This window comes from Anser brachyrhynchus (assembly GCF_964034855.1).
Source record: "Anser brachyrhynchus genome assembly, chromosome: 3".
In the NCBI taxonomy this organism is placed as follows: domain Eukaryota; kingdom Metazoa; phylum Chordata; class Aves; order Anseriformes; family Anatidae; genus Anser; species Anser brachyrhynchus.
Window position 1 is genome coordinate 117,189,842 of NC_137696.1, and position 26,854 is coordinate 117,216,695.

At 35.7% G+C, this 26,854-nt stretch overlaps 1 long non-coding RNA gene across 1 annotated transcript; it reads left to right on the forward strand.

The window, feature by feature from the left end:
* On the forward strand, window positions 1–25,749 carry LOC308192485. The gene is made up of 3 exons (XR_013948836.1): window positions 1–1,150; window positions 23,149–23,291; window positions 24,854–25,749. It is a non-coding gene; the product is annotated as an uncharacterized lncRNA (long non-coding RNA).
* Window positions 25,750–26,854: the final 1,105 nt, after the last annotated feature.

A 26,854-nucleotide genomic window follows, 5' to 3' on the forward strand; every position in this document is an offset into this window, starting at 1 on the left:
GAATCTTATAATAGTGGTACCTAATATTTAAGAGTGAATTTTCAAGGGGGAAGTAATGACTTGTACTAAAAATAGTCATTATTACTTAAATAATTATTTGGATGTGTTTGGTGCTTACAGAAGCAATAAGGAAAATCTTACATTGTTTCTTTTTTTTCTTTTTTTCTTTTTTTTTGGGGGGGGGCGGGGAGGGATATTTTGTCTTAGACCTGTGAGATACCAGCTATAGTGAAAGATTCAAGCCTGATTTGGATAGGGATGCAGAAAAAGAATAAATGTCACAGAAAAAGAGAAAGAACAAAAGAGGTAATGACAGCAAATGGAAAAGAAATCACATAAGCTAAGGGAAACAATCGCTTTTGATTCCAGTTCCTATATTTTTTATTCACAAGATGCCTGTACAGGGTGGAGGATATCACAAATTGCACTTTGTTTAGTCTGGAAAAGAGAAGATAAATGGATTGGCAGTGTTTCGATTAAAAAACAAAACAAAACAAAACAAAAAACAAACAAACAATAAAAAAAAAAACAAAATAAACATTTTTATAAGGAGAATAACTGCTTGTTTTCCAAAGGCCAAGGAGAGGAAAAAAATCTGTTTAATATACAACAAATTCAGTTTAGATGATCAAGCTGGGGATTGGTCTGCATGATACAGAATCTGTGTTAGATATTTTAAAGAAAAAGTTAAATAAGTCTGGGTTGTTGTGATATCATTGATGCTATCTGAAGAAAGTTATTGACCAGGAATTTTCTTAAGTTTTCCACAGGTGTCTTAATTCTCAGATTGCATTGCTTTGCCAGAGAAATGAACTTTAGGAAGAAAAGAAAAACCGAGGGAAGTGAGAGCAGGAAGGCTTATACCATGTCAAAAAACTGAATATCCCAGGATAAATGCTTAGTTCTACAGATGAAATGAGGTTTCCATGCAGAGAAATTGTTTGCCTGAATTTTCTGTAAGAGTCTCCCAGTGACGAAGAAAATGAATGGGAAAGGACTCACTTGAGAATGCAGTTTGTTCTTACAGGTCTTATTTCAATACATACTATGATACGTCCAGAGTTAAACCTTTTTCATCATCATTTGGTTTACTTTCCTGTGAGTCTGACTAATGGAGACACAGGACAGCCATGCACAGTAGTCCTCTCAGGTAATAAAGCATTCTCCTTCCAACAGGGATGTTAGAGTGAGCTCTGTAGCTGACCAACTCTGTAGAGCCCAGAACAGATGTCATCAACAGACTTCAAGTGACTGATCAGCTAATTTGATTAGCTAACATGACTGATTAGTTATAACTACCAGGACTAAAAGTTTGGTATTTCTGGAGAATATCACGTAGATGAAAGAGTTTTCAAATGATGATGTACTAGTTTTGAAGTCTACAAGTATATTCTACCAAACTTTTTAAGAATAAATTCCATGCTAGACCAATTGTAACGAAATTTTTCTATTATTTCTACAATGTTGTCTCAGTTTGAAAACTTGAGACAGTTCAGTGTTGTGTAGTCATCTGTCTTAGAATGCTGAGAAGATGGGGCTGCATTCATTTGCAAACTGGCTGTCATAAAGGCCTTAAACTTTGCATTGTGTTGAGGCAATGGTGATCTCAGCCTTCTTGTATTTCTCTGAGTAATGTAGCTCCCAAAGGAGATCTCAAGGTCCAGAAAAGACATGGAAATAATTGGTGGGTTGTAAGGAGAAATCATTCCATCACACAGCAACACCAGAGCTGTCTGTAGAGTTTAGCAGTTAGAAGTTATTTATGTTTCATCTGAACTGAGTAAGAAAATAAAAGTTAATATAAAAGAATGCATGTCTGACAATCATATAACCAGATGGGAGGCTGTTTTATCTGGGTCTGTGGATTTTGTATCTGTATGCTGTTGAGGGGATTGTTAGAATTCTGATTACAGAATAAAGAACCTACAGAAAGTGCAGAATGCAAATGCTGGAGAGCACGGGTCAAAGTTTTATGCTTCCTGGGACTGCCTAGCATATTAACAGGTCTAGGGAAAAAATGACTGTGGTTAAAAATTAATAGCACATTGACAAGTGTGATTTAAACCTATCCAAATCTAAATCAGTCAGCCCTACCGAAATCTTCAAATACTTAAGAGGTAACCTGTAGCCAGTGGTGTCAAAAAGTGCTGTGAGATTTGAGAAATTAATCTGCATTTCTCTCACATAACAGTTTTGTCCTTGTGTGAGAAGTGAGGGATTTTGCTGCCCTTGTGTCTTTTATTTAACCTCCATTAGCACCACATGTAGTAAAATGCTACTGTGTTAAATAAATGTTACATCTTTGAGAAACAAATTAGATGGCAAATAATATGTTAAGAGCTGACTGCATTCTTCCCCCCATACAGTTGAGATGCATCTCTTTTTCCCTCTGTCAAACATTTGCTGCTTTGCACTTCCTTTTCTTTCATTGGAGAGTCAGATAAATTGGTTGCTTTGCACTAGTATATGCTCATTGGAAAGTCGGATAAACTATCTTCAAGCACTAGACTAACTATAAATTGATTGCTTCCTCTAACTGGCATTTATGCTATAGCTGGATCCTCTAAATCCCATTTTACTGCTTTTGCTTACTAAGTAGGTGACAGAAACTTTCATAACTGGAGAGCAGAAAAGAAGGAGTTGTAATTATTTATAAAGAAAATATTTGAAAGTTTTGAAAATGTTTCCCCTGCTCAGCTGCCATCCATATGTTAATCAATCATCTGACCTTTTGCATTACAGCAAAAGTCTTGATTCAGTTATTAATGAAAGTTATTTCTGAAAATACTCAGCCACCTCTGTGCATGCCAAACCATCAATGACACTGTGTAATACAAAGATTGCAGTGATAAATCGGGTTGTGGAATGAATGGCAACATATATATTTGGCTCCAGATCCAAAATGTCATCTATTTTGTCATTTTATTTATGGTAGCACACAGAATGTGTTAAGTGCTTTGCTTTCAGGAAGGACTCCTATCTAAAGGACTTGGAGTCTAGTACAGACAGGTAGTAAATAAAGATTAGGGAGAGAAGAAGCAAGAGTAGATAATTCATTCAAATATGCACTTTATTGTAGAAGAGGTTCTTTTCTTCTTTTTCTTTTCTCTTTTTTCTTTTCTTTCTTTTCTTTTCTTTTCTTTTCTTTTCTTTTCTTTTCTTTTCTTTTCTTTTCTTTTCTTTTCTTTTCTTTTCTTTTCTTTTCTTTTCTTTTCTTTTCTTTTCTTTTCTTTTCTTTTCTTTTCTTTTCTTTTCTTTTCTTTTCTTTTCTTTTCTTTTCTTTTCTTTTCTTTTCTTTTCTTTTCTTTTCTTTTCTTTTCTTTTCTTTTCTTTTCTTTTCTTTTTTTTCTTTTTTCTTTTCTTTTTTCTCCTCTTCTCTCTCGTCTCGTCTCCTCTCCTCTCTCCTCCCCTACAATCCCCTACACTCCCCTACACTACACTCCCCTCCCCTCCCCTCCCCTCCCCCCTCCCCTCCCCTCCCCTCCCCTCCCCCCTCCCCTCCCCTCCCCCCTCCCCTCCCCTCCCCTCCCCTCCCCTCCCCTCCCCTCCCCTCCCCTCCCCTCCCCTCCCCTCCCCTCCCCTCCCCTCCCCTCCCCTCCCCTCCCCTCCCCTCCCCTCCCCTCCCCTCCCCTCCCCTCCCCTCCCCTCCCCTCCCCTCCCCTCCCCTCCCCTCCTCTCCTCTCCTCTCCTCTCCTCTCCTCTCCTCTCCTCTCCTCTCCTCTCCTCTCCTCTCCTCTCCTCTCCTCTCCTCTCCTCTCCTCTCCTCTCCTCTCCTCTCCTCTCCTCTCCTCTCCTCTCCTCTCCTCTCCTCTCCTCTCCTCTCCTCTCTACTTCTTCTCTCTACTTCTTCTCTCTTCTCCTCTCTTCTCCTTTCTTTCACAAATTTAAATACAGAAGGGGGAAAACTGTAACTTCAAATCACCTCAGTTGTTTTAGTAGCTTCTATCGCTGGCTGATTCATGGGAATCATAATCAGTAATCATAGCCATTCCAATTGCTGTGTTGCTATTCAATCAACAGTCTCAAACTGGGAATCACTGACTTATTTCTGTGGCTCAGACAAGTGACTTTCAATTCCACCCTGGCTTGGACATGTCTTCTTGCTATGTCCCCACCTACACTACAGTTTTTCTTAGAAGCAGAAGCACAGTAAATATAACACAATAAAGAGATTTCTGTTAGAAATAACTAAATCAGTAGTTCCTTTCCACATGGGCAATGGATATTTACCCTTTCCTAATGGAGACTACAGTGTAAGAAATAATGACAGATCATTCAGAGAGCTTTGAAATATCCATTGGGGATGCTTAGTCCAGAGGACCAGAGTAAATCTTCCTAAAGTACACCATTGAATCACTCTGAATTACTTCCTAACATAAGCATGTCCTTACTATGTCTGATATGGCTTCAGCTGGTTTTAGTGTTCTTGTTCACCTAGTATATAAATTAAGTTAATAGTTCTAAATGAAGATGGAAAGATTGAGAAATATATAAATCACTGATGAAAAGTGCTTTGAGAACTTTGGACATTAGCCCTGTAAAGCATCAAAGTACTGTCATATGAAGCAAATGCCTTATTGTCTTGATATTTAATGAGGTAAATAAATTCAATGTTGTAACATTAAGGATTGGTTAGAAAAGTAAACATTAAAAACACGTAAAGGAGAAGAACAAGTAAGCAATTGCAATGCCTATGGGGTTATTGCAGGGTTAGGCAAAGAACTATTGTACAATGAAATCTTGTTATAAAAGAAATATTATTTGAATTTTTACTGTTTCATTTGTTGAGTGTTATATTTGAAAGGGAGTGAATCTATCAGGATTAGATATCTAATTTAGAAATGTAATTAAAATTGGTTTCTCTTTCCTTTTGAGTTCACTCATTTTTATAGGATTTTATAATAGAATAAATATATATTTTAAAAAAGAGTAAAAGCAGATAATTATATGCACAATTATTTTTAAAATACAGTAACAATAGCAAGGATGAGATGAAAAGTATTTATACACCATTATGGTGTCAAGGTATGTCCCACACATTAGTAACAGTCAGAGGATTCATGTTAGTGAACAAAAGATATCTTTAAAAAAAAAGTAATAAATCTATATACATATATATATATATATATATATAGAGAGAGAGAGAGAGAGAGTAACCTAAGAAACTGATATGCAGGTTAGCTTCTTGCTCTTTTTTCTAAAAGTTATAGTGAATACAGCATCAGTGTGTGTTACAAACATTACCCTCTATCCACCACAGATACACACGAGAGCTCAGTCTGCAGGTTCTGGAGGCAAAGAAACTGCTCTGGCTTGATGTGAAGAGCCAATACATAAGTTGCTGTCAGAGAAAAGATGTTGTCAAAGTGTGTCACATCTATGCTAGAACATCTGTACCACCATGTATACTGCATCTATATGCATCTACTCTACAGCATCTGTACTTATCCAGTCTGGGTGATCTTATGTGCATTCCGAAGACCCAGATGAGGGTCTATTTATCATTTCTGTTTTTACAGACTGAAAATTCTTATAATTTTATACAGAGTGGATGAAAAACACTAAGTGTACTACCAAACTTCACAAATTCTAAGGAAATGGAGATGAGGCTGTGGAATAACCAAATAAACTGTTGACCTAGAAGCAGCCTAAAGATTGTCCTTAACCAGGGCCTTCCATTCTTCATTTTTATACTATTACTTGCCTTCAAGTGCATGATAATTATTTTCTCAAGAACCAAGACCAACTGAATTTTATGGCTGAAATTGCAGCTTTTTTTTTTTTTTTCCCCTAATTCTTCTACATTTTGGTTCAAACAAATACCATAAAATATGTAAGTCTTGACATTACTTTGTAGTCAGACAACCAACTATATTTGTCACCTGAGGTTTAAAGCAAAGCAAAAATTTAAAGAGCATATTGATTCCTGAAGATATTCTACGCAGAAATTGTTTTCATATAATATCAAAAGCAAGGGTTTAAAAATCCTCAAAAGTTGATTTCATAGCTACAAATTTCATTTTGCTGTTAAACAGAAATAAAATTATGTATATACTGTAGATCTTTATTTATTTTTTTTTTCAAATCATGTAATTTTCCAGGAATTATATTTCCTTACAAGAGAACAAAAGTAGCATCTTTCAGAAAGTTAGCTCTTCCTGAAAGCTACTTAGATGAGTAAATTCTTCTAGATTAGCTCAAAAGCTTGCAGAGTTAAAGATCAAAAGTATTTGCTTACAGAGTATATTCCCTGATACTTACAGTGGAGAAAGAATCTCTTTCATTTTGTAAAGGGTTTGCTTGGTTGATCCAAATAACCAAATCAGTATCCCAAGGGAGAATACTAATTATATAGTGATGTAAATATGTTGTTTCAACAAATAGGAACAGCACAGGACTCCTACCACCCACATAAAACTCTAAATAGAATTCAGCTTGTTTTCCCTTTCCCTGTAATCAGGTAATATTTAACTCTTTTAGTTGCACAAGGTCTTTCCAAGTTTTTAGTGTCATTTTTATATTATTGAAAATATTTTATCATCCATTTAAATCTCAGCTTCCCTGAAGCACAGATATTTTGAATTAAAGATTGTGCATAACCAGCTTCATAGTTAATTCACCTGGGGATGCTATGGTCTAAAGTTTATTTTTATTTTAATACATTAATAAGACTGAGACTAGGAACAATTTAGGGAAGGAACATTTAAAGTACATACTTCATATACATACATATATACATGTATAGATATATCTATGCACCCACCCACATATATATACACGTTCAAAACAAATTCACGTTTGCCTTCAATACTGAAAGACAGGTAATTAACTGCACCTACCTAATGTCTTATTAATTGAATCTTTTCTGGATGAAGTGCATTTAGGACAGAACTCTCATGTTTTGTCAAACATCTTGTTAGAAGTACAATTAATTTTTGCCACTTTTTAAAACAAATTTTCTGAAGCTTCAACAACACTGAATAGAGAGTGGGAGAATTACCTCTTTTGACTGATTGGCTATAGTTTGTTTAATGCACCCCAAAATGTGGTTTGCCCTTTTGGCTGTCAGAGCACACTACTGAGTCATATCAAGCTTGCTGTGAAACAAGCATGTTGGTGAATTCAGACTTTGAGAAGAGGGAAATTCCACAGCAAGTGGAGCTGATATGAATCCCCACTAGCTTTCTCCTTTTGGGATAGTTAGGCAGATTTCAATTTGCCAACTCAAATTCTTACACAAAGGCAGGGTAGTCGGACTGGGTTCGAAAAATGGTGAAGATGAAACCTTACAATATCTTTTAAGAACAAATCCAACATCTTCCCCCAATGCCAAAGTAAATTGGACGTTATTTTGGAGCTTTTGGAGGGAGTAGTCAGTGGAGTGAGAGAGTACCAGGCAAAGGCTGTGTTATTGGCATTTATGCCCAAGATATCTGCTTCTGTTGACCATCCAATTTTTCTGCATCCAAATAGAATACAGACAAATCTTTATGACTGGAATTGTCCCTGTTACTCTTTTTATCCATGGACTTTTACTGTACGAAGACCATTCATCTTTCAGAAGTCTTCTTTAGGACACCAATTAATCTTTTCTTCTGTCCAAAACTGTATTCCATCAAATTGGTTTCATTCTGTATACACTCTTGTTCTCAAGAAGATAGGGAACTATATATTTTCTGAATGAGATTAAAAAGGAGAGGAGAGAGGATTTAAAGCAAAAGAAAAAAAAAGTAAAGGAGATCATGATAGACATTTATTTATATATATTTTTGTCCTAGTTTTACAGACCACCTTTTCCTATCCCACTGTAAAAGACAAGACCATGTGGAAAAGAAAGAAGGGGTTACTGATGGATTACCTCCCAAAGTGAACCAATTTACCAAACAATTTGGAACATATTTATAGCACGTTTCAAAGGAGATCTCTGATTACATAGAAAATATTATTCCTATGTCTCACTTCACCTCAGAATACTCAGACAGCTTGTTGACTTTTCAAAATATTTGGAGATGCATCATTTTAATTTGTGGCTCTAATATGAAGAAGTAGAAAAACAAACCCAATTAAAAAAAGTTTTCTCTCATTTGCTCATTATAAGGCTCATAAGTCACCTAAGCATTTCCTTGCAGCCAAGTATGGCCTAAGACCTTCAATGAATTTCTAATGATTTTTTTTTTTTTTTTTGCTTAGCTTGAATATTAATGTATGATGCACTGGGATTTTCCTTACAAAGTGCAATGAGGAAATTTTCAAGGATAAAAGTTCTTCTGGTCCTTTATCCTTTTTTTTTTTTTTTTCTCCCCTGTTGATTTGTGTTAGTGTCACTTTATGTAGCATCCTCACAAATCTGTTACCTTGCTTAATGACCTTTATTCTTAATAAACTGTCTTAAGTTATCCTGCACGTTATCCTAAGTTCATCTGCAATGACCTAGCATTAGTTTTAGATATAGTTTTTTCTCAGAGTCAGTACTCACATGAACTTACTTTTTAGTGTTCTGTTCTCTCTTTCAGTCTCTTGGCATTAGTATGAATGGTGGGAAATGTACGGATATCAAAAAAGGAGTTCTTCCTACAAACAGAAGTTTGTGCATTAATTTGTCTTAAAGAAGATTAATTAAAACTTACAAAGTGTTTTAACAGTAAACTTTATATTCATGTTGTGAGGAAATTCTGCTCGCATTCCCATAGGAATATTTTCCCATGATACACAAATACCCATGTACTTGCTCTTTTGGGCCTTAGGAAATCAAGGCAACTTGATGGCATTTTATCTTTGCAGTTTAATATATGTAAAAAGATTTATTAAATGTTCCCAGGCCATATAATAAGACACACTATACTATTGTCTCTTACGCATTTGGATCTTCTAACGTCAGAACAGATGGAGTTGTTAACTCTCTGAGGAGCCATGTCACAATTTTAAGACTAGCTTTGAATTTTCCCAGATATATATATGCTCAACCTCTTGCTACTTGTACAATTGCTTAAGTACATTTTTAAGAGAGTCTGCTATTAAATCCTTCTCTGGGTTTGATCAGATTCAAGCCATGAATCTTTTTTATGCATATATATGCTTCATAACAGATTTTTTTTCTTTCTGTAATAATTGGAGGGTTGATGTCAAGAAGAGCTGACATGCCATATCTTTTTGCTCATCAGAATCCTTTGGAAACTTTCAAAACCAACTTCTATAACAAGGAGCTCTTCTATGATCTAGACCTGACAGGCTGAACAGCCTTTTGATAAAAAATCATATCTATAGATACTGTTCCCAGTACTGATGTTTTTGCAATGGTGAAAACAGTGGGAATAAAAATAGAGAAAATAATGGCTTGAAGCTATGTTTCTTTTAATTACCAAACAGTGCCAAAGATTTGCCTTTATGGCAAAATTGCAGCACATTACTTTGACTAATTTCTCTTAGCCTCTGAAGGATGCAAAATACCAAATGAGAATGATTCCCGGCCCAGGCTATTTTCTCAAATGTACTTATTTGAAAGTATTGGTTGATTTGGAATCAAATCCTTCCAGTATAGATGGAACATTCAGTTATAGATGATTGAGTTCCACTGCATGGGACTGCACTCTTGCACTGTTTCATTTGCTCTTCCAAGAGTTTGTGATAGATTGAAAATTTGTACTTGGCTGGAATAGGGACTAGAAAAAAAATGTATTTGGGTTTTGTTAACTTATTTAGTTGATAAATTCTTCTGACATGTTGATTTCCTGGTTTGGAATGTGTTTGTTTTAGGACGACACGTGCCGTCTGGGCTGTTTTCACACCACAGGTTTTAAGATGCTCTAAGATCCCTTAAATAGAATAAGATATCCCAGCACTTTGTGAACTGTATGACTGTATATAGATTTAAATGAATATGTAAATCTGATAGTTTGAATTGAATTATGGAAGGACGTTTTTGAACACTGGTTCCTTGTCACTTTATCAAAGATATCTCTTTAACATCTGCTGATCATTTGCTCTGCCAGGCCAAGGACTTTGTGAACATGAAATGAGTAATAAAGTGCTTCCTTTCTATTATTGTCATCCTGTATTTCTCCTGTTAAGAATTCCTATATTTTGGTAACAATCTTACTGTGATAATTAGAAATAACTCAACAAAAATAAAAGATATTAGCCTGCCTGAATATAAACCCACTATAATCTGAGATATTCAACACTGCCATGTTCTGCTATCCTCTTTTCCAAAATACATTGAATTCCAAACTCTTGCCCTCCTTTTTTATAATGCTATTATTTGCTGACACTAGATTGCAGATTTAGGAATATTCTCTAACAGGATTCACAGCATACCCAAACTACTTTTAAAGGTGTTGTCTTTTACCTTCAAAAGGCTAGCTCTTTCAATGGCATTTTGACATAGCTAATATGTTTTAGTTAAAGGCTAAAAGGCTAAGAAAATATTTTTATACAATGGAAATGCTTTTCCAGGTACTTTTAATGATGAAAGGCCAGCCAAGTTTTGCATTCTGTTTCTGTAGCAAATTCTATAGCTATACAGTTAAGCTTGTACTTGCCCTTCTCTCTAAACACTTTTTTTTTCCCGCAAGCTTCAAGATTCTGCTGTTCTCTCTTGTAATCATCACAAGATAAAAAAGGTTTCCTTTTTTCTTTTTTTTCTCTTCTTTTCTTTCTTCCCTTTTTTTTTTTATTTTTCTGGGGGGGAAGAAGAAGGAATAATTCTTATAACTTTCTACTTAAATTTCTTGTGAACTTTCAATATCAACTACACTGACAAAAGTTATGCTATTGTTCCTTGCTTTTTTGCCTACAACAAACCTTCTATCATAGTTATATCTCTTTCCAATGAAAATCCAGATGTATAGATGGGCCCAATTTATGACTTCAAAGTTTTATAAGTACTGAGGAGCCACAGATGAATGCTGAATATGGCTTAAACAGTGTTTATTAGTTCAGATTAGTGGGCTGATGCTATCCTCTGCTACCAGAACAGCAAGCACTGAGACTCACTGGGTTGTCTTTTTTTAAAGTTCTCTTAAGTTCTCTTTGTTCTTTGAATATGCATCTCAAGCTACTATATTTCTCCTGATACATGTCATATTTTCCTAGGCTGTGTAGGCTTAGACATCCTTCTGTGTGTCTCCGTGCCCGCTCTTTACAATCTGCCCCTCCCCCTCCCCCCAAGTTAACTGAAGCATTTTGATTTAAAGCTGGTGAACCTTGGCCAAATTATTTTACATTTTGCTGGTGTACTTCACATATATGAAGTTAAACTGAGTGTGTTCTACACTTAAAGAGATATGTTTCTCCTGTTTCTTTCTGCAGTATGCACATATTGCTATCAAGCTTAATTTCACACCTTCAGAGTACAGAAACCTGATTACCTTTCTCTTTCTCTTCAGTGTGAAAATATTACATCAAACAGAAAGTTTCCCAAAAGCCTGGTGCAACACCTATGCACTCTACCTACCTGAAGAGTAGTTTGCTACTTGAGTGTGCTGTTTATTATTGTCTTAGACATATACACATTTCCTGAGATAGTAGCACTGCTCAGTTAAATCTTATACTGGAATGTCTGCAGCAGTCTATTGTTATTATTATTATTATTATTATTTAAAAGGACATTATATTTATATTTATATATTATATATTTATGTTTATATTTATATATTATATTATTATATTTATATTTATATAGTATATATATTTATATAATATATTTATATTATATTATATTTAAAAGGACAAGGCCCATCAACTAGTGAGATCAAGTAGAGAAATAAAGAGCATTCTGGTCCAACCCCTGTGCTGTACATTTTCACTTTAGAAATATTTTCCATTAAAAAGTCAGAAATGGCTGGCCCTTCAGGGCCCATGAATTTTGTACTTTTGGACTTCATTTAACAAGTGAGGGGAAGGGTGTAATTGCCCAGAACAGCTGATGGTTTAAACACTATCCCAAGAAAGGCTGGCTAAGCTCAGGTTCCCCAGTTCCTTGGCAAGTGTTCCTGCCATCCATGTAATGCTTTGGGGGTATATGGCAGCTTGATCAAGAGCAGCCCTTTTAAGAAAAATGTTCTTGCTCTCTGTGCATATAATGACAAGAAAATGCATTAAATAGATTCAGGTTTTGAATCTTCTTTTACAGATATGTGTGGGGATGAAATTCAGCTTCTGGCCACCTATAAATTAGGCATTAAGAGTAAGGAAGTCATCAGACTTCTCTTTATAGTGAGCAAAGAGAGTTAAATACTTTCAGAACTCAGCCCATCCCATCTTAAAATAGGAGGTTAAAATAGATGGAATGAATGATCCACTGTAAATTTTTATCTCTCTCAGAGATATAACCTAGACAATTAACTTTAATTTTACAACTAGCCTTCAGACACCCAAAGTTAAGAAAGATGAGTCTCACTTTACAGTGACTGAACGGATAATGTGAATATGTACTTTACTGGGTACTGTCGGGTTGAGGTGATATAAAATTAAATCATTTAAGAGATTTTCATAATGTACAATTTTTTATTTATTTGTAATTTTCCCTTATGATTTCAAGACATAGTACAATCTAGAGCAGATGAAGTTTATGGTCACTTGGAAGCTACTGCAGACTGCATGAGACTACTGTCATGTATTCGATATTTTTCATCTTAATTGGTGATCAAGGCAAATTGGATTCCCTGAATAATAATAATTTGTTGTTTTCATAGAGGCTATCTGGATACACACATAACTGGCAGAAGGAGGTTTGTGTTCTACCTTTCAAACAAGTGAGTCTTCAGCGGTCTCAATTCTCTCTGTTGATCTTGTGGCTTTTATCATATACTAGTCCTACAGCATGTTTTAACTGTGATTTGGCACTGGATTCACTGTGCTGGCTAAACAGTCCAGATGTTTCAGTTTACAAAACCTATGATTTTAATCTGTAATGTTGCATCATCAGCATTTCTAACACAGTGGCATGATAGCTGATAAGGAGTCATTTAGAAGGAAGTTTGTCTTCCATATCATCACAGTGTTTTTTTGTTTGTTTGTATGTTTGTTTTTGTTTTTTTTTTAGGCTTCAAGTCACAAGGCAATGCTGTGTACTTTTCAAACTGTCAGCATTTGTTATGTCTGAGAGACTGATTTTCCTGTGATCTATGTCAGAGTCAATGGGCGCCTGAAGTTGTTTTATGAACTCCTATTATTGCTTTGATGCTAATTGTTTAAGTGTAGACCTAGAAAAGGCAATTGTTATTCTTAGCCTCTTTTTGACTCAGAGAATCACAGAATGGCTGAGGTTAGAAGGGATCTCTGGAGGTCACCTGGTCCAACCCCCCACCCTGCTCAAGCAGAGACACCTAGAGCTTCTGAACATGTCCAAGGAAGGAGACTCCATAACCACTCTGTGCACCCACACAATAAAGAATTATTTCCTGATGTTCAGGAGGAATATTCTGTTTCAGTTTCTGCCCGCTATGTCTTGTCCTGTCACTGCGTATCACTGAAAAGAGCTAGTTTCAGCTTCTTTGCACCCTCCCTTCAAGTATTTATTGACAAGAGAAGATTGGTAAGTTCCCCCCTGAGCCTCCTCTTCTCCAGGCTAATCAGCCCCAGGTCTCTCAGCCTTTCCTGATAGGAGAGATACTCCATCATCTTCATGGCCCTTCTTTGGACTTTCTTGACTTTTCTTGACTTTCTGGACTTTCTTGACTGAGGTCAACTGAGTCGAGCCCCATGTGTCTGCTTTGGGGTAAACTGAGATGCTGTCAGGGTTCTATTAACTGTATTGTCAGATTTGCATATGGCAGCAGGCTGCCATGTTTAGTCAACTGAATATGTTGTAGGAATCTTAAATAATTTCACCTCAGACTTCGATACAGTATATATCAGTTTATGAAGGTCCATATTTGAAGCCTCCTTTTCAGGAAAGGAATATATATTGAAGGGTACTATTAGGACCATTTTGAAATGTCTGGTTTGGGACGAGATGACTTACATCTCTGTAAGTACTCTTCCTGTCCAATGAGTATAAATAAATTCTGTGCAAATAATTCAGACATAATTGTCCATATTATAGATTTATAGAATGATTTGAATTGTAAGTGACCTTCAGGATCACTTAATTCCAACCCTCTGCCATGGGCAGGGACACCTTCCACTAGACCTGATTGCTCAAAGCCCCATCCAGCCTGGCCTTGAACACTTCCAGGGCTGGGGCATCCACATGTTCTCTGGGCAACCTGTTCTAGATATATATTTAATATATTATGGATATTCAAAGTTCTTAGTCTCCACTGATGCTTTGCATTATGATGACTTCTCTTTCCATTTCTCTTTCTTTTCTCCTACAACATTATCTTCCAGTGTTGTAAAAACAACATTATTAAGCTGTTTTGCTGGTGTATCGTATCACCTTGAATCACATTTATGTAGACAGATGCTATTGTTATATATGTAGATCTCCCCTTTGCTCTAAGAGTTCAGCTGACCTACCACAGTCCTCATGACTATCTCTGATGACAAAGTGAATAAGTCAGTCCTTGTTTGCAAGTCTTACTTTCTCCTATTCCTCTCAACTCGTCTTTTTTTTCTTTTTTTCTTTTCTTTCTTTTTTAATATTTACCTGCAGCTTTCCACTTGTGTAACAGTATGTGAGCATTGTACTTGTACCTCTCTCAATCCTGGACATTCTCCAGCTTCTCTACTAACTCGAATGGCTATGTGGCCAGCTGCTCTAACAGAGGTGTAATCATAAACTGGTTGTTATATTGTCTACTTGGGTTTGTCATTTTTTGCTAACATCAGTGTGGGATTGAATTGGAAGATTTCTGGCAGTTTCTGGTGCTTTTATATACACAATGTACCTGTCTCTTCTTATTTCTTCATGTAAGTGAGGAAATGTGTTAGGTTGCACTAGGCTCTCTACAGCTGTTTTCAAGTCCTATTTATTTTAAATTAAACTTTATTTCTTTACTATCTTATGGGGAAATTAATCTCAAACATATGGGGCTTTGACTTTTTTTTTTCTTTGTTAACACTTCAAGGACTTCTTTGTCCATCCCTTCTATTGTGTAAACGTAGCTTCCAGGATTCTTGTTCAGTCCATAATAAGCTCAAGTCTTAAGTAGCCAAGAGATGAATGGAAGACATTTTTATTTAAAGACATCTTCTTTAAATTTTGTCACTTTGGAGAAGTCCGTTAAGAACTTTTTATTTCAAGCTTTGGCCTCAGCCTCTCACACATCTCTAACCTATATTTGAATGCTCCTTGGAAACTGGTATTAGTGACCTACCTTTCTTTTCTTTGTATCTTTGTTTGTCTTTTTCCATCTGAATTCTCCACAAATGGACAAGTTCAGGAACCATAACGATCCTGTTCACTCCAGATCCTCATCTCAGCTTTGTGGAGCAGAATAAAATCCTGTGCTACCTGTACTCTTTTTGCATCTTTGCTCTGGAAAAAAAAAGAAAAAAAAACTAGTGCGTCTTTATGCTGTGTTCCTCTTCCCACCTTCCCATTTTATAATGAGTAAAAATAGACCTCCTCAAATCTCTTATGACAGCCCTATACCACCTCATATGTATTGAAATAACTCATGATGTTTGAAATATTTTATTTCATTCATCACTACCTAATATTTCAAAATTTCTATGACTGGCTATATTATTCTTTTGAATGTATTATATAGATATATATATAGACTGGTACATCATAAATTTGAAATAATTTGTGACTGGAAACAGACATGAATTTACTAAGGTAGATAGTGGAATTATAGCCTAGAATAATAACTATGAATATATCATGCACATTCTAAGTCCCACTGTGTAATATCTATTTCCATGTAAACTATCCTTTAATGTAATGTAATGTAATGTAATGTAATGTAATGTAATATATTTTATTTTATTTTATTTTATTTTATTTTATTTTATTTTATTTTATTTTATTTTATTTTAATGTATTTTATTTTATTTTATTTTATTTTATTTTCTTAATTTATTTTAATGTTATCTTTTTTAATAAGTAGTAAATTTGTATAGAAAAAGAACTGAATACAAAATTAAATTTTTATACAAAAAAGAGTTCTTACAAAAGAATACAGTTTGTATCCTTAATTCCACTTGACAGCAGCTATAGCCATCACAAAGTTGTAAAACTTGGGAAGGGGCCTTGGTAGGAGCGGATGTTGCTTGTTGTATGCCAGGCATATATCCCCAACATGGGAAACAGCATCCCTGGAGATCTATATGATTGTCTGAGCAAGGGACAGAAATTCAGTTGTGTCTCATATCTGGTTCTCCACATACCACTTTACATGTAAGAGACTATAGGATGCTAATGTCCTTTGCATTCTTATTCCCTGGTATTTCAAAACTATGTTTTGGTTGTTAAAATTCTACCCTGTAAGCCTTACTTTTAGTTTGACCTTTTTCAGAGCCAAGACCATGCCATCTTCCACCTAATTAGCTATTTCTTCGGAGATATTTTGTAAGCGTGTCTCATTTCTCAGTTTTAGATTCTGAATCTGATTTGATGAGCTAATGATCCTATTAGTAGACTCAGCATGGTAGTGACATTTTCAGAAATAGTATATAGGAAGAGATCGGGAGATAGGTTGTGTTTCTTACACATTACTCATATTCTTCCTGTTCCATCCTTCCAAAGAATCTGCATGGTGACATTTTGAGGATAAATAGAACAAAAATATTTTATAACTGGGTGGCAACATTCTGCTGATTCTGAATTTGAGTTGGTAAACTGCTCCTAGGGTCAGAATATCTTGTCTCATTGCTAATTACCTAAGGTGGTTGTTGTTGTTGTTGCTGTTGCTGCTGTTGTTGTTTTGTTTTGTACTGTCTGCAACATTTTGCTGTATTTGTTTTCATTTGAACTAAAATGTAGCTGGAAATATCCTTTCTATATCTTATTATGCCGATTTTCTATCACCCTTTTTATGAAAAAGTCAGACTCTGACTTTAGCAGCTAAGCCGTGGCTTGAGCAGCTAAGGACTCAATTGGTATTCAAGGATATGTTTCCAAATTTTAACTATTAGTTCTGCAATTAGAGGGAGACAGTTTTCTGCAGAAGGTAAGAGTGGGAGGCAGCAGCCCCAGGAAATGGAAAGATCTGGAGATAAGTTTTACAGCTTTGATAAGGTTTGTGATTTTAATCACTCTTCTACCAAACTGGACAAAACCACACCACTTCCTGACTGGCTCTGAGTATATAAAGACTGGATAAAATACTCAGTGTGGTAGTGCATGTAAACAAAGCTGACAAAGAAAGCATTATGTGGCATTCTCATGATTAGCAGATACAAAAATCGGAAGCTGGATATTTACTGCTGAAAAATATTTGTGCACTATCTATGGTCACTTATTTGTGCTATCAGAAAACCTTACTAGGTTTTGCAAAAATTTATATTAAGTCCTTGCACTCACTGTTACACCCAGCTAAGATTTTTCTTAATCGCTACTGTGATTAGAAGCAGTAGGAGGACTACTGTTAGAGTTGGAATCTTCACCGCACATATTTTCATAAGAAAAAGTATCTTAATGTGAATCCAACTTGGACTAAAGCATTGATGATTTTGGAAAATTAATTAATTCTTCAGTATTTTCAAGTGCCCAGTACTTCTGCTTGAGGAAAGGACACAAGGCTTACGACAGAGCCAGCTTTTCATGGTGCATAGTCCCAAAGCATCATGAAGAATTGGTATTACACTTATACCCTTTCAATTTCAAATGATTTTTTAAGTTCCTGGCTTAACTGATTATATTTTTTAGTCTTGTGTTTTAAATTCAGTATTCTTATCAAACAGAAGAATCGAATTTAAGATAAAACACTCTTCCCTTCATTTTTATTTATTTATATATATATTTATATATTTCACAGTAATGATTGAAAAATACCATAATCTTTCAATGGTCTTGTTCTCTTAAGGCCTTATTTAGTCTAAAATTATATTTTTCTCCTTTCTGTAGTCTTTACAACTTACACAGCATTTGCTCTTCACAACATTACCCTAGATCCTCTCAGTTCATCTTCTATTTCCATATAATTTACTTCCATTATATGTTTCTCTTTCAGAACATCTAGAGTGCTCTCAGAACATTTCTTTCACTCTTCTTTTCAACCTGAAGCCTTTCACGTAGAAACTTGTTATTATCTATCACAGTACTAACATCTTTCAGCTTCTCCAATTTTGTCTCTTTGAACATTTTATTACAGAAGAATGTAATATTGAACAATAATTTTTATATTTATTGGTTTATTTAATTTAATTTAATTTAATTTAATTTTAATTTTAATTTTATTTATTTATTTATTTATTTTCTGCAGAGCTCAGTCTTCAGTATCACCATATTCTTAAAAGTCATGGAATAATTCAGTCTGGAAGGTCTCTAGTCTGATCTGCTTGGAGCAGGTTCAATCGTAAATACAGACTGGGTTGCATTGTACTTTGTCCTGTCAGGTTTGAAAACCTCCAAATACTGAAAAATAACAGATTCTCTGTATGAGCTGTGTCAAGGCTTAATTATTCTCATAGGTAACATTCTTTTCTTCATATCAAATCAGAAGTTTATTTCAGTTCACCACTACTGTCTTTCCTTATTTCACTATCCACCTAAGTAACGATCCTGGCTCCATTTTGGGAAGCTACCCAAAAGTACTGACAGGCTGCAGTTAGACCCCACCCATGCTAGCTCTTCGTGCTGAAAAGCCAAAGTCCCTCAAACTCTCCTCACAGGGTAAGTGCTCAGGCCCTGACCATCCTGGGGCCACCAGCTAAACTCTCTTGTAAACACCCTTCTTATATTGGGAAGTTCAAAACTGGGTACAGTATTCCAGGTGTGGTCTAAAGACTGCTAAGAAGCTTCCTTGATCAGGCATTATTTTGTTCATGTAGAATTTATTTTTTCTTACCTTGTAAGCCTTCTTCACTGCAGCAGTGCAATGTTGACTCATGTATAGCCTACTATCAGTTAGCACCCCCAAGCCATTTTCTGCAGATCTATCCTTACTCAGTATCCAGCCTGAATTAATGCAGACGATTTATTCCTTCCCCATTGCAGGCCTTTGCATTTGTCCTTGTTGAATTTCATAAATTTGTTCTAGGATTGTTTCTCCAGCCTGTCTATGTGTCTGAATGGCAGCCCTGTCCTTTACTGTCCACCTAAAATTAGTATAATTTGAAAAATTGAAGAATGGCCTTCTGCCTCTTTCTCTACATCACTCATAAAAGCATTAAATGAGTCCCAGGGTAGATCCCTGAGAAACTCTGTGCTACCTGGATCCAGGTAGAATATGAACCATTATCTGCTGTCTTTGTGCCCAAGTATTTAAGCAGTATTTCATCCATCTAGTAGTTCAGGTATCTAGATCATAACATGCCAACTTAAATACATGGATTATGTTGAGGAAGCAACAAAAAGCCCTGTCAAAAACTTTGCTAAAGTCAAGATACACAACAGTTACTGTTCTACTCTCACCCACAGGCCTGTTTTTTTTTTTTTTTTTTCTTCACAGGAGACAATCAATTAGGTCTAAGTAGGTATCAAGCAGATATTTAGTCCTTTGTGAATCCATGCTGTCTCTTCCTGGTCACCTTCTGCTTCACATGTTCAGAAGTGGCTTCCTAGAGGACACATTCCATGATTTTCCCTAGAACTAAGTTTGGACTGACTGGCTTGCAGCTTTCTGGACTGTTTTTCTTGACCTTTTTGGAAAAGGATGCAACATCTGCCTTTCTCCTAGTATCTGAGGGCCTTTTGAAGTTGACAGACAGTAGCCTTGCAGTGAAATCAGCCAGCTATCTCTACCCTTCGATTCATTCTTGTGAGTTCTGTGGACTTGAGAGGGGTTTGGTTTCTTAAGAGATACATGGCTTGTTCTTCTTCCAGTGCTGATAGTTGCCTTCTTCCTGGAACCTTGTTTTTAGACACAAAAAAACTGAGACCATGTCTGTGAAGCTGAAGCAAAGTAGGTATTGAGTACCCAGCCTTCTCTGCATCCTCTGTCATTGAATCACCTGCCCTATAATTTTTCTTACTTTTAGCATTATATAGCAGTAGAAGCTCTTCTCCTTGCTCTCCAATTCCCTTGTCAGATTCAACATGAGTTAGGTTTCGGCATTCCTAAAAACATCCCTCATGATTTGGCAAGATTTCTGTATTTCTCCTCTACAGCATATACTCACTTCCACCTTCTGATACATCATTTTTGCACTGAGACTTAATCCTGAATTCCCTATATAGTCAAACCAGTCTCCTGAGCTATCTAGTTGTACTTCAAGATTATTCATTCTATGCTTCCTTAATTTATTTATTAAAATAATATGTTTGCAAGGAATTTCAAAAGCTTTTAATATTCAATATTCTGGTGATCTGATATCATATCAATATACTTTATCTTCTATATTCACGCAGTTTTTAAATACCTTATGATTTTAAACACATATTTAATCCTTTTAACACATTAATAAAAATTTCATGTCCCTCTCTCTCAAAAAAAAAAAAGTTAAATAAGTCTCCTTTCTTTAGTCACTAAATAGTCTTCCTGCTGTATGTATGCTCTTCACTTAGTGGAAATGGGGATATAAGAAAGAGGAAGGATAACAAGGAGTGGTTGAAAAGCTGCTGTTGAAAAGCTCTATACCTAGTTTGTCCAGTATTTTATTTAGTATTTTAGATACAATAGATACTAGTCCATGCAAATTCGCATGAATTTTACCAAAGTATAATTGAAAATAATCTTATAATTTACTTGGATAGCATATTATCATATAGCCTTTGCATGGCCTACGGAAAATATGCAGGGCGGGATGTTCTTTTTTTCTCACTTCCTTTTTATTCTTGAAGGATTCCAATTATTTTCAACGTTCTTATGACATAAAGGCTAGCAGCATAATTTTTTAATGTCTATCTCTTCTCTTTTTAGTTCTGCCACACCTGATCACATTTTTTAATCTTAGAGTGTAACTGAAAAAAATTGAAGAACATAGTCCTTGTTTCCACTATTCTTCTAGCTACACCTTCACTTAGAATGTTTTGTGGATGTAATCTGAGCCGAGGTTGCTAATTTGTTAAGCTCATTAACCAAATTGTAAATTCCATCCTTCCCTGGCACTTTTCAATTATGTAATTTTCTTTTGCAATATGAGCTCACTTCATTTCCATAAATGATACCTCTCCATGTATTATTATACATGTATCTGTCTAACCACAGTGCCTCAAAATTTTGATTGTTGACTGGAACCCCATTGTGCTTGGTGCTGAGTAAATACAGATCAATAATGAAGCAAACCTGTCTCTACTATAAAAAGCATAACAATAAGATGAGAGACAACAGGTGGATGCAGACAGATGAGACAAAAATGAGACAAGACTTATTTTCACTGTCTTAGGAGTATGCCCCAACTCCAATATATTTCAATGGGTGCATATTTTCATTTGAGCTCACTTGTGTCTGAGAAATAAATATTTTTTTAAAAAACTAAATTGGTTTTACATTTAAAACAAACAAACAAACAAAAAAAACCACAACCTTGTGCCTGTGGTTTTGTGTTTTGTTGCTTGTGTCCTGTTTTATGACTCGTTGCTAGTGTCTTGTTTGCTGAGATTTTCAGTCTGCAGGTATGACCACTGAAGTACCAAAAGAATAGCTTTTGGCATTATGAGGACATTGTCATTGCTGAAACTTGACAGGAGAGGCTGGACAGCATTGGTGTTAGCTGAATTTTACTCATGTCTCCAACTAATGACTTGAGGGTCTTTACCCTCCTTCCATGGGGACAGGAATAACCCAAATTTTAGTCTGTAATCCATACCAAATTAGTACACTACATTTTGAATTGGCTTATTTGCAAGGTTATTATCTTTTTAACCTTACTGTATTTCACTGTATTATTTTAGTTGGAGATCCCTTAGGCCTCTTTTATCATAAGATTATCTTAATTTGAAGGAACAATATATTTCTTCTAGAATGCTAATTCCAGTTCTGCATATGCTCTCTAGATTTGTACTCTTGGACCCATTATTATTAGAGGCTAGATTTGTACAGTGCCCTTTGAGAACAGATAGCTCTGACAGCTGATGAATTTTGAATTTGTGTTCATATTTCATCAGACAGTGTAGCTGAGTCATCAGCAACAATAATACAGTTTACCACTTGTACAAGCTACCGTTTTATAGAGGAAGGATAAGCAACAATTATTCTGTGACTATACCTGTGTTTGTAAAACTTAGCCGTGATGTTTTGCTCAGATCTGTGATAGAATTCACAAATGCCGTTCTGTGGCATTTCAGTGGATTTCAGTGCTCTGAATTCCGTACAGAGCACACTTTGTAAACTGTCATGAGGATGGACTGTATGATCCTTAGTATGCTTGTGCTCAAAGGGAGGAAGGATAAGGAACTAGTGAGTCAGTTCGAAGGAAAGACAATCTATGTTAAAGAAGTGATTATTACAGAAACCAGCTTAGTTCACTGGCTCAGTTGGACATCCGTGCATGAATACTTTGTGTGGATGGTTCTCTCAGGCATGGTAATTATTAGGGAGGGCTGGGAACGGAATGAGTTAAAGTCTACATGCAGAACTTGCTGAAAAGTAGGGCTTTACATTTGCAGGAATTTAGGGTAATTAGTGTTCTTGTCTATTTCTCAAATAATCCTAGCTATTAGACTGATGTTACTGTCATTTCCACTGGGTGGTTACAGAGGACCTGGCTCTTGATCCACTGTATGAATCTAGTTTGGATATTTCATAGTTTGTGGAATCCTTGTCCTTACGGCTGATCTGCCAGGAACCCAGCCCTGGAGTCACCCCAAACTTGTTTAAACCCATGATATTTGAAATGAGACCATTGGACTCAATAAACTACATGTTTCTGTATAACTTTTTTTTTTTTTTTTTTTTTTTTTTTTGTCAGGGCTTAATTTGATTAGCTGTACAAGTTGGCAGCTGCCTACATACAAATACCTTATCAGTAGTCTAAACAATGTGACTGCTCTAACTGAGAAAAATAAATTGTACTTGACGTACATATGAAGTGTTTCCAACTAAACTTTCTACCACTACAGAAATGCACCTGATTCTTTCACAAAACTTACAGGTGGTAACTGGAAATATTCATCAGCGTTCTCTGTTTGGCCTGTGAAACTTTTGGCCTGTGAAGCTTTTAAGATCAAAGGTGAAGATCAGCTATAATATGGAGTTTTGGATACTGCTACGGAAAAGAAGAATCATACTGAAAACTCTTTTCAACCTCACTTGCAATCATCAAAGAAAAGAATACCAAAAGAATACCGCTTTATCATGGTAAGCATAAATTTGAGCATAGGTCTCCTATAACTGAAGCGAGGTTAAACAGGTTCCAAACAAGGTTAAAGAACACACCCGTAATCATTTCCATAAAACTGTATTTTCAAACAAATGGCTTAAAGATTTAGATTTTCTTACAGTGAAGAACTAAAAAAAAAAAAAAAAAAATTAGCAGGACATACAGTTTTCCTCTAGCTTGCTTTGCTTCATTCAGGGAGCAGCACTGTATAGAAATGCCAAAGCCTCCCAAAACTTGTATCTTCATCCACAAGGGCTTTGATACTGCTGCCTCCTCAGCAACATCAGCAATTTACTAGGAAAGTTGTTGTCCACCAGGTCAAATTATGAATAGGAAATCCCTTTTGCCACAACTTCACACTCACACCAGAGTTGGCAGGACAGACCGATGAACAGAGAAGTATCTGTAGAAGTGTTAGAACACAGACTTCAAGACAGATTTCCACCAACCCAGGAAAAATTACTTGCTCATCCCTTCAAACTGAACTCTGGTATACTTTCTGGTATGAACATAAACAAGAGTTTGTTTTGAATTAAGCTCAAAATGTTAGTCCTTTGATATATTTTTGTTTGGAAGTGTTTTCACTGTTTCCCAGACAATGTCTCCAGCAAGCTAGCTGTTTGTTTCATTTGTTTTGTTTTGTTTTGTTTACTCAATAAGGTTTCTTAGAGAAATAAGATTTAAGTGATCATATTGTATGTCCATCCATCCCGCCCCTTTGCTTGTCCATAGCTTTTACCTTGTCCACCAGGCTGAATGAACTTTGTCATAGGCACAGTTGTTTCAAAGACATTCTGTTCCTAGACATGTTGTGAAAACAGACAGGTAAGTATTTGGGAGAGAACATGCTGCTGTCTGCAGTATGACCTCAGCCCTTATTGAACAGTAGGGAATACACATAGAAGTGCATTATGAAAACTTCAAGCACCAGATAAATATTACGTGGAAATCATATCTTCCAAGATAACACTGGACACAACTCCATAATCAAAATTTATTGATTTCTTGGTTCATTAAACTATTAGGTTTTAGTTTTAAAAAGTTTCTTTGTTTAAAACACTCTTCCAATCTATATTTCCAGTTAGCATTATTTCCTGAAATATCTAATTCCACTTTTTTCTTTTTTTTTCTATTTACAAGTCTCTTCTTTTTCCTCTCCCCAAGAAACTTAGAACTACTCTCTTCATACTTGACAACTAGATATGGAGCCATATGAAGCAGAAGGAAGTTTCCTTCACAGTTTCTGCTTCTTACAGTATCTCGACTCTTACCTTTACTCTTACCTGCCTTTCCTACATTAGTGCAAAGAAAGCTGTTTTGGAGATTAACTTTACCATCTGATGTCTTGTTTTCCATAAACTACCCTGAATCACGTTTACAAGAGCTGTGCCATGCTGTGAGCATAAGTGTTGCAATCTGGCCAGATATTTGCCTTCTAAGTCAATAACAAAATTTGTCAAGTTAATAACATGTAATTAATGAAAAGGAAATCCTTTTATTTTGATCTGAGTTCACTTTTTTTTTTTTTTTTTTTTTCTAGACCAAGAATGAATCATGGAGAACCAGCAAAACTCAGGTGAAAAATGAAATGAAAAATGTTAAGGTCGGGCAGCTTGCTCATTGTAAATGCTAATCTGAAAGCAGATGGAGTGCATCTTCATACACTGCATCCTGAGACACTCTACTCAACAGGCCAGTCCATTTGATGAAGTACATTGCTGTCCTGAATTTTAATATGACAGGTGTACTTTTAAGTCTCTTGTTTATACTTTAATACTTGAGGTCAATGGCAGGACTACAGCACACTCTTATTTATCTACCCTTATTTGTTGATCATGTGTAGTAAAAAGAGAACGTGCAGAGGCCCTCACCCATACATTGGATCTGTTACTCTGTGCAGCTACATCATTGAGCAAAGTACCAAACTTAATGCTTGTGAAAAGACTTTACAGAAACTACAGAATACGAAAATGAAACATTCACAATAAAAACACATTTTTTCCTCAGCCAAGCATTAAAACACTTACAGAAGGGCATGGGCTCTCTCTATGCACCTAAAGGTGGGATCCACAAATCCTCACATGGTTTCATCACATCCAGCACACTTCTCTGTCCCTCCTAACTAAACTTGCACAGAGGCAGCTGTTCCCAAATTGCCATTGTGACATAATTCAATTCTATTTCTGAAGTCATTACCCTAGGCCCGTTGCTATGACAACACAACACTCTCTGTTGCTAATGCGTATGTCTCAGAAACAATTAGAGAAGTACTACTATCCCCAAATTGACTTTAATTAGATTAGTTAAAAAATTATTCTCTACTACCATACATCTGTGGAAGGTGTATGATAAATCTTTTCCTTAATAAATGATTACAGACAAAAATAGCTTGATTCTGATACATTCCCCTTAGTTTTATAGCTGTTGACCTTTTATTTCCATGTAAGAAAAAAGAAGGTGAAATCAACAATTCTCTTCCTCCGAGTTAGGAATATGAAATAACCACAATTAACCAGGAAGCCTTAAAAGGAAACTATATATTTCTTTCTTAAACACATTGTTTCTTCTGAAAAATTTTAAATGTTCAAATAGATCTAGAGGCTTTTAGGTTCTTACTGTAATTATTATATTTTTTTCTCCTTGTATTCTAGTACTTATTACAAACATGGGAATTCACTATAGGATGTATCTGATTATACAAACTTGTCCTTCTATAAAAATACATGTAATTTGCCACTAAGATAAGTTTTCAAGTCTCATTCCAAATGATTTTTATCCCACTTACCGTTTAATTATATTCTTTTCTTTTTTTTTTTTTTTATATCTATATAATGTATATATAGATATATTTTTCTGGTAGAACTTTATCCTAATTTTCTGTTTGACAGGGATAATAGAGACTATACAACAAAGTACTGGTAAGATTGGTGGGACTGATCTCACCCTTCCAGTGGGGTTCTGCCAAGCCAACGGGTCCTTTGCAGTCTTGAACTCAGTGTTCTGGCAATGTTTTTGCCTATCATGGTGTGGAAACAGAAGAAGTCAGATTTTCAGCATTGTAGATGCAGCCAGAGATTTATGTTCACATATTCACAAATACATAAATAAATAAATCTTTCAAGATCAATTTGTTGTAAGCTTGGTTCTCCCAAAGTAGCAGATTATTCTATTACATTTCTGAACTCATTATTTGATTGATATATGTCACTATAACAACATGCTGTTGTGATGTTACACAGTAACTTATGGAATTGCAACCAACTTAAAAGTAATTTCTTGCGTATTTATAAAACAGAGAATCAAAGAATCATGTAGGTTGGAAAACACCTCTAAGATCATCTAGTCCAACCTTTCACCTAGCCCTGCCAAGTCCACCATTAAACCATGTCACTAAGCTCTACGTCTACATGTTGAAGACCTCCAGGGATGGTGACTCAATTACTTTCCTGGACAGCCTTTTCCAGTACTTTGCAACTGTGGTGGTTTTAATCGGGTAGGCAGCCGAGTTCCACCATGGCTGCTCTCTCACTCCCCCTCCTCA